This window comes from Pogonomyrmex barbatus, unplaced genomic scaffold (assembly GCF_055798465.1).
Source record: "Pogonomyrmex barbatus isolate J1 unplaced genomic scaffold, ASM5579846v1 scaffold30, whole genome shotgun sequence".
Taxonomy (NCBI): Eukaryota; Metazoa; Arthropoda; class Insecta; order Hymenoptera; family Formicidae; genus Pogonomyrmex; species Pogonomyrmex barbatus.
This window is the reverse complement of record NW_028297128.1, coordinates 95301-105459: the sequence shown is the minus strand read 5'-3', so window position 1 is coordinate 105459 and position 10159 is coordinate 95301.

The window sequence follows — 10159 nt, the reverse complement described above, 5'->3', positions numbered from 1 at the left end:
AGCTTTCTCGCTCTCGCAACGAATACCGAGCGTTCTCGATATTCTTGCATCTCCCGTCTAAGGAAAATCAGAGTGTTCTCAGATTTTTCTCCTCCCGACAATACCGAGAGTTCTCAGTATTGTCACTTCATCTCATCTCGAAAGTCAGAGCGTTCTCAGACTTTCCCGCGACGTCCGCCCCACGTGTCACGGCGAGCGTCAGCGGTTGCCTAGCAACGCACACGCGCGGGCCCGGTTGCCTGGCAACACGCATACCGATACGAACCCGGCATCCGACGAGCGAAAATCCGAGCGCACGTCTCCGCGTCCGTGCCTAGCGACAAAATTCCGAGCGCGCAGGGACGTTCCGTTACATTTTCACAAAATTGCTTTACTCAACCTAAGTTTTTATCACAAAGAATTAAAGAGTAACAGTACAAAATAAATGATAAAATTTTATTTGAATAAAAAAAATTTTTATATAAAAATACTTGGTGCTAGATGTTCCAAAATCCAAGTGCTAGATGTTCCGTCTCTACACATATTCGTATTATGACCTTTTTTGATACAAGTTCCATAATGAAAAATTGCATTTATAATTTTATGTTATGCTTGTCCAGTTATTAGTAATCCAGTATTAGTTTTAGTTTTCGGCATTGCACACAAACTGAATTTGTGTAGTATTTTTATTAATTCTCTATCTTGTAAAGAAAATGATATTAAATGGATAATAAGTATTTTCTTTGATAAAACCAATTCATTTTTAAATAATATATCATTTCTTCCACAACGTTCACATGATTTGTCAAACGATTGACACTGATTTGATGAAAATGTAATTTTTAGTAAATCATTAAGATTAAAACTTTTCTTTTTTATATTATTAATAGAAATATTAATAATAGAAATTGAAAGAATAGTGTTAGTCTCAGTAATAACTTTTGTATTACCACAAATGATTGTATTGATAATTTGCAATAACTTGATGCTCTACAAAATTTTTTATGTAATCGTATTTTGTACAGAGAGGTGTAAGAAAATCGAATGGGTCTTGTTTAATAGCAACTGAAAAGTTCTCTCCTAAAGATTTCCGTATTTCATAGGTATCCAAATTGTTCATTCTATGTTCATATCGATGTGCAAGTAAATTTAATACATTTAGTTTATCAATTTAATAATTGTTGTCTGATAATATGTAAATGCAATAAACATTGTAATACTGTATTTGCGTAACATGAAATCTTGTCTATATTTTGAAAACCATACATAATCCAATTAGTACCTTTTGAGAGCGCATTTTGAGCTGACTCTTGAATGGAAGTAATTGTTTTCAATAATATCCATGGAACATGTTTAACTTTACGATAACGCCCCTTCGAAGTAATTATTTCTGATTATATATTCGTTTTAGCCGATTATATTCTATAATAGCTTTTTCACTAGCAAATATGGATGAAGGATCAAAATTAATTAAATTCATCTAGAGATGTCATTCGGGATAAGGCAACATAAACCTGTCCGCTGTTACGTTCTGATTGTCCATCAATACATTTAAGTACTTTACTCTGGGATTGGACCGGTTTGTGAAATTAATCAACTCCGAATAGGAAATGAATTTTATAAATTTTATATCGTAGATCTTTCTTATTAATTTGATTATAATTTGGATGATTTATCTCGAAATCAATTTTTCTTAATTTATATTTAGGAAATTTGCTTGATTATTTTAGTTTTAGTTTTAGTTTTGACTTTCTAATTTTTTAAGTTTTAGGAATAATAGGAAGGAATCTTTATTTAAAATTATCGTTTGATTTAATTGAAATCTTAGTCTTTAATTTGAACTCTGCGCCCTCCTCTTTTGGGCATGAATATCTTGAAATTAATTATTTATTATTGAAACTCTAAATTCAAATTATTTAGTCACAATATCGTTGGCTGCGACTAAATGATACGCTACGCTATTATCAGCGATCGAATTTGGATTTATAATTATTATCTTGATTTTAATTAAGAAGTATTTAAGAAAGAAGAATAAGATTTCAGTTTTCTAATTATTTTAGTTTAAACCTTTTACCTTTATTTAGTTGAGGAAGCTTTTAAATTTAAATTTTTCCTAAGAGAAATATTATAAACAGAAATTTATTATAAATTTAAGAATTTAACCCTAAAGTCGATCACACACAACTTATGACTGAAAATATTCTCTGAATAAAACGAACTGAACTGACTATTGCTGCCGCCACGCCTAGCTAGCTGTTGCTTTTTCCGAAGAATTATTACTACTAACTACTGTTGTAGCTTCCTGAAGAACTACTACTAAGCGCTTTTTCCGCACGCATATTTATAAGTGGAAATGATCAGAACCCTCGCGCGAGCTTCTCACCACTTCTTTTTTTCGAACCCATAATTAAGAAGGAGAAAGTTCTTTCTCAGAGGTGTCATCTGAATCCTCGTTGGCAACAGCCAGGTAACATGGTACCAACAAGAATTCAATCAATAAATCAATATTTTTATCATATAGCACGCATTCCTTCATTTAAAATTATAAGATTTAGATAGCCGTGACACCTCTCCCCTTAAGTACCTTATGTTACTACTTATGAATAATACTAATTAATCTGATACAAAATTAGCTTATTTCTATACAGAGGTTAGCTATTATTATTATTATTATTATTATTGTATTTATATATTTGTTATTGTTTGTTGTTTTTTTTATTTATTATTATTTATTGTTTTGTTGTTTTTTTTTATTTACTTATTGAAAGCAGTGTGGTTTAAATATGAAATATGTTCCACTTTTCCTTTTTTTTTGGTTTGTTTGTTTGTCTGTTTTTTTTTTATTATTTTAGTTATTGTTGTTTATTCTAATGGGTAATAGGTAATTATTTGTTTATTTGTTACATATGTATTAAAATAAATACATTTCTTCTTTTATTGGTTTTGCTTCTAATATATAATTTCTTATACATTCTGCATAATCTATTAAATTTTTTAATTTTAAAAGTGTTTTATAACATATTGAGCATTTAATTTTTATGTCTTTATTGTTTTCATTTACTACTGAATAACTGTGCCATGCTCCAACGAGTATCTTTTTATATTCTATTGCGCCATCCTTTGATGGATCAAAAATCCTCGCAGCTTTTTCTTCCGGGAGGTGTGGTAAAATATGTTATGGTTATATTTGTCCGTTCCTGAAATATACTTCAGGTCCGGATCTCCCAGTATCCTTTTATAATTTTCTGTTTGTTTTTGTCGTTTCTGCATCTTGAAAGGAAATAAATTTATTATTATATTTATTTTATTAATTAATTTTTCTCATTTACTTACAGTACATTTAAATTCTGGATCTCTCATTAATTTTTTAAAATTATTTTCTATTTCTTTTTTATTTTTTTGCATTTTGTATTTATTGGTATAAAATTTTCAACAGTATATTCGGTAGAGTCTGTCTCAAACGAGGAACAGAATTGTTCTAAATGATTCTTTTATTCGGCAAGGCTCTTGGCTCTTAGCTATATTCTTATCTTATAACGCTTTTTTGTTTTAGGAAGTAAGGGTATTGGGTTTCGTTACGGACAAGTGTTTAGTGTGGATCTGTTGCTTCTTATTTCAGTTTTTATGTATTGTAGTGTATGTATGTCCTTGGTAGTGTATGCGTGTATACGCAATGTTTATGTGAATTTTTTTATATATGTATATTCTTATATTTTTATTATTATTATACTATTTTTATTTGGGAATTGGTTACATATTATGAGAATGAATACACATATTAAAAAAAAATAATCAATAAAAATATATATATATATATATATATTTGATTTTATATTTTTATGGATTATTTTTTTTTAATATGTATATATATATATATATATATATATATATATGTTTTTTTAAATTACAAATTAAATTTTAAGTTATAAAAATAAAGTTATTTTATATTTGCATATTTGTATTATATATAAAATTATTAATTTATTAATACTGTATTATTTCTATATTATATTATTTCTATGTATGTGTATATAATATATAATTGTAGTAATTAGTTTTCAACATTTTCATAATTTGCATATCTATTTGTTTCATCTTTCCAATAAAATTTTTCTTCATTATTAATAAATTCTTCTACGCATTTAACACTGGTCTTGAGCTGGTCTTAAATTTAATACAATTTTTCCGCAACAATAACAATAATGTTCGTTTTATTCCTTCAATTTGTTCTTCGACCTTACAAAGCGTGTGCCAGTTCCTTACTTCTTCGATAAAATTGTGAATGTCAAGAACAATATCCCAAAAACATTCATCGCATACTCGTCTATAGGGTATGTCTCTTTCCTTGTAGATTGTCTCTCCTTCATTAATTGCCATTACGCACATTGTTGTTCCTCACAGTAAAGATTCATAGGCGTCTGGATGATTCTGTGGCAGTACGCCATCTAATTATGGCTTTTTTCCTCTTTTTGTGCTGGCAGTTTCATTTTCTCTTTTATATTATAAAAATTAATAAAATTTAATTTTTGAAAAGGTGTTGTAGCCACCTGTGTGAAGATAGCCCCCCAACATTGAAAAACATAAAGTTTCTATAGCTCATTCGATTGCTCATCGTTTGCACATGTATGCACATTTCGAATTTTCGTTTGCACACTTCTAGTAAAAAAGTTATTAACAAAACAAATTTCGGGGGGCCATCTTCACACTAGCCCCCCAATTATGAGTAAATTAAATAAAAAATAGCTCAATTGATAGATATTCGTTTGCACATTGTCAAACAAGTCGATTTTTCGTTTGCACACCTCTAGTTAAAAAGTTATTAACAATTAAAGTTTCGGAAGCGAGCGACTTCGGCAGATGAAATAGGAACAAGAATATTGTGCTTAAAATGGTATTATTCGATAGATTTTTGTTTGCACTTTTCCGAACAGGTCGATTTTTCGTTTGCACACCTCTAGTTAAAAAGTTATTAACAATTAAAGTTTCGGAAGCGAGCGACTTCGGCAGATGAAATAGAAACAAGAATATTGTGCTTAAAATGGTATTATTCGATAGATTTTTGTTTGCACTTTTCCGAACAGGTCGAATTTTCGTTTGCACACCTCTAGTTAAAAAGTTATTAACAAACAAAGTCTTGGGGAGCGGCAGTTCTACATAAAAAAATTCGTTTTCAGGATGAATTCCGAAGATACGCGATTCAAAATAGAACCAATCGATAGATATTCGTTTGCACATTGCCAAACAAGTCGATTTTTCGTTTGCACACCTCTAGTTAAAAAGTTATTAACAAACAAAGTCTTGGGGAGCGGCAGCTCTACATAAAAAAATTCGTTTTCAGGATGAATTCCAAAGATACGCGATTCAAAATAGAACCAATCGATAGATATTCGTTTGCACATTGCCAAACAGGGCGATTTTTCGTTTGCACACCTCTAGTTAAAAAGTTATTAACAATTAAAGTTTCAGAAACGAGCGAGTTCGATAGATGAGGTGAAAACAAAAATATTGTGCTTAAAATGATATCAATCGAAAAGTTGTGGCGTTTTCATTCATATTCGATTCTTGTTTATTTCTCATAAATCTATTGCATGTTCTCGCTCATCTTTAATATCTGTACCTAAACGTTATATCTTGTAATAACTGATAAGTTTAGCATTGAAATGCTTATTATTTGTTTTAATATAATAGCATAAATAAAATTTTTGATTGATGACTTTTTGAATCAAGAATTTGTAATTTAGTGCAATAGTATTAAAGAGTTATTTAAGAGTTATTATTAGAATATTAAATACCGCCGGCATTAGCATTATCCAAAGCGTACCACGTGGAGGTTGCTGTCGGTTTTACGCTTCTTTGTGTGTGTGTGTGTGTGTGTGTGTGTGTGTGTGTGTGTGTGTGTGTGTGTGTGTGTGTGTGTGTGTGTGTGTGTGTGTGTGTGTCATGTATGTATATAGAAAAAATTTTGGTGTAGGTAAATGTGAGCATAATCATTTGACATATTTGTGTAATAATCTGATTGATATTGTTTATAATATATTTCTTTCATCTTGAAATGCATCAAAGCGAAAACACAGTTACTGCGTTAATCTTATATATGCTATAACGGATGGTCTTACATGTTTAGTGGCTGCTGTTGTTGCCTGTAATGATACACATTTATTTCGTAGGTCATCATATTCTTCCCATAAGCCTGCATGTGTAACTCTATGACAATAAGCAATGTAATGCCCTAATGTTTGTTCGGCAGAACCGTTATAAGAAATCAATCCTATTAATTGATATTTCCCATTTTTTATATATAAATATGTTGGTATTTCCGACAGGGCTATGGGTGAATTTAAAAATCCCATTTTAGCTAAGAGTGTACTGTGATATGCATGTTCGACATCTATTAGCAAATGTGCTTCTGGATTTATATCATTCAATATTTTATTACCACAGGTTTTACACAATACTTCTTTATTGAAAAATATATCTACAGATTTTTGCAATCCGTTGTGCAGACCATGTGTAAGGATTGGTTTAGTATTAACCTCTATGATGGGAATATTTTTTGTTTCATTGTGATGACACTGTGTACACGAGTTCTTTTCTTTGACGCTTGGCGCATCGATTAATACTTTTGCAATGAATGTAGAGATATTACAAGCACAATCAATTACGCTTTTTTCTATGTCAAAAAGTGTCAGTAGATAAGAGAGTCTTTCAAAATAAAATGCATTACTGATACCATTAGTAACGTAATTTAACATTACTTGGAAGAATATTAAATCTTTATATTTTTCATCTATCGTCTGCTTATAGACAATGGAGTCTGCGTATGCTGTTGCTAATAATTCCGTTAAAGCATCAAAAGGACAGGTGGAGAATGCTTGTAATTTGGTTGTGCCAATTTTAATTGGTGGAAGTAACGAGCCGTTTTGAATGCAAGCGCCCTTTTTTTTACGGAGAGGACGATTGTGAATGAAAGTAATATCTGGGCAGGCTGTTAAATATTTTCCTCTCTTCCTTGCGATATCTACTGTGGCTTCTTCTTTTCGTTTTTTTGGTGGATTTAAACCACGCCAATTTTCTTCGACATCTGAATATGGCTCAAGATTCATAGCTGCTTCATCGATTACTTGAACGTTGCACTTAAAATTTTCCTTTATTTCAACGGAATTATCTTTTTTTATAGTAGCGCGATTGTCAAGCGCTGCCCGCTCAATTTTGCAGATACTGTTAATAGAGCGCACATGTTTGATAATAAATTTATCTGCTCTTATCGATTTGCCTTCGTCGCAAAATGTGATATTTTTTATATCATTAAAATAGGCCTCTGATCTAGCGGACGAAGCTACGAAATATTTTGTTTCAGTTTCAGTTTTCTGCATCATGACATTTGTCCATAAAACGTAATATTGCAAATCGCATAAACGGTGTTACAAATTCTGGGCAATAATATGCATTAGGTCGCTGACCTGAATTTGCTTCTGCAGCGAAATTTTTTGCGCTATCGTGTAATTTTTCAAAATGAAAAGAATTATCATCCTCCATTGCATCTATTTCATCTATGGAATGATTATTATTGAAATCATTTTTTTCCGAATCTTCTTTCTCATTTGGATTTTCTTTTTCATCAATTGTAAAATTACGTATTATATTTAAAAGAAATTCCTGTTTATTTGCACACTCAGTATTTTTATCATCACATTCGCTAAGTGCTACAATTAATATTGAGTGCAGAATATCTTCAAATTGATCTTTTGATTGAATAGTAGTTAAAAATCCAACACATCGCATGTAAAAATCTTTAATTCGTGGAGCTTTCCCACGAAAACATTGCCATCTAGTAATCATTTTTATGACATGTGCGATGTCTAAACGTATACGACATATTGGCATGGTAACTTTCTCACAATTTAGATATTTTAAACATATTTGAAGATATTGAGATAAATTGCAACTATTAAACGCACGTGCAACAGCATTTAATAATGCAAATGAAAAATCAGTGATAATTTCATGCGGTATTTTATTCCCACAACGTAACCATTCACTTATCCAATATTGAATTGTATTAGCATCATGTTTTTCAGACAACATCTGAAATAATGGTACGATGCCACATATTCCAGCTGTAACAGCCTGATATAAAAAAATTGGACCAGATTTTTTATTCTTTCTGTCTATCTTTTGCACGAGCGAACTAGTAGCGTCAATAGAGATGGGATTATTCAATTTTATTATATCCTTATATATATCTATTTGTAATGGTGACCAATACATACAATAAAATTTGTCTAATCCGATTTCTTGTATTATACCAGCGTATTGAACATTATATTTTAAATTATTTATAGATTCGATAACATTTTGAATCTTGTGCACTCCTAATTCTTTATCTTTACCTTCTTGACGTGCTTTTCTTAATACATCAGTTGTATATAAATGACTCGGCTCAGGATCGCCATATTCCATCTCTTTCGTCATTTCGCGACGCCAAACAATTGCTTTTTTATGCAGAAGATCATTTTGCACTGATGTTCTTTCCGTGCCTTTCAATGCTCTTTTTTTTTCATGGGGTATTCCTCTTGTATCCACTGTTTTTACAAATAATTTTAAATCACTTCCTATTTCGGGTTTTTTAACAGAATGCGCGTTAAAATATGCACTACAATCTTTACATCTGCCAAAAATTGTAATATACATATTATTTACTGAATCGTATACTTTCGCTCTTCTGAAAATATACGCGCATGGGATTTTAGTTTTAAGCCAACATAGTTTAGATATCACATCTGTCCATCCTCGTTGTAATATCGAATATTTTCGTTTATTGTTACATTTGCCTTTTTCTTTGTATAATACTGTCTTCGGACCTATACGCTGCCATGTTTCAGCATCGATCGTTATAGTGTATAAAATAGTTGGACATTCATTGCCATTTTTCACACGCATTGTTCATTATCACTATGGATGATGCTTTCAATACTCTCGTTTTCTTTAGTGCTGTTCATATTACAAGATTCAAAAGAGAGTGAATGTTCTGTTTCTTGTACAATGGCAATACCTTTATAATTCATTACACGAGAGAGAACATTATTTCTGTTTTGCTTTAAGTATAAATACAGATTTGTTACTTGTATTCTGCTTTCTAAAGACCGGCAAATGTCTATCCATATGGAATCAGATCGCGATTTAAGATTTCCATCTGTGAAACAATCTCTATCTTTTACAGCCTCAAATATATTTCTTCTGCTGTTACACAGGCTTTACGAGGCATACTTATATCTTATTTTAATCGAAGACAATTTTAAACGCTGAGAAACGTAAAATCGAATGCGTAATCTCCACGCGTTACGCGGACTGAAAATACTAGACACACTATCTGAGACACACAGTCGCTGCTGTACCTCTGTTGCTCGCGCTATTCGGAATTAACAGATGACAAATGCGAAGCGTTCCCTCTCTTGCTAGAAACAAAATTTTGAGAGATGGAAATCTCGCGAATATTCGATATTGCCCTGTTTGGCAATGTGCAAACGAATATCTATCGATCTATTGGTTCTATTTTGAATCGCGTATCTTCGGAATTCATCCTGAAAACGAATTTTTTTATGTAGAACTGCCGCTCCCCAAGACTTTGTTTGTTAATAACTTTTTAACTAGAGGTATGCAAACGAAAATTCGACCTGTTCGGAAAAGTGCAAACAAAAATCTATCGAATAATACCATTTTAAGCACAACATTTTTATTTCTATCTCATCTGCCGAAGTCGCTCGCCTCCGAAACTTTAATTGTTAATAACTTTTTAACTAGAGGTGTGCAAACGAAAAATCGACTTGTTTGGCAATGTGCAAACGAATATCTATGGATTGGTTCTATTTTGAATCGCGTATCTTCGGAATTCATCCTGAAAACGAATTTTTTTATGTAGAACTGCCGCTCCCCAAGACTTTGTTTGTTAATAACTTTTTAACTAGAGGTGTGCAAACGAAAAATCGACCTGTTCGGAAAAGTGCAAACAAAAATCTATCGAATAATACCATTTTAAGCACAATATTCTTGTTCCTATTTCATCTGCCGAAGTCGCTCGCTTCCGAAACTTTAATTGTTAATAACTTTTTAACTAGAGGTGTGCAAACGAAAAATCGACTTGTTTGACAATGTGCAAACGAATATCTACCAATTGAGCTAT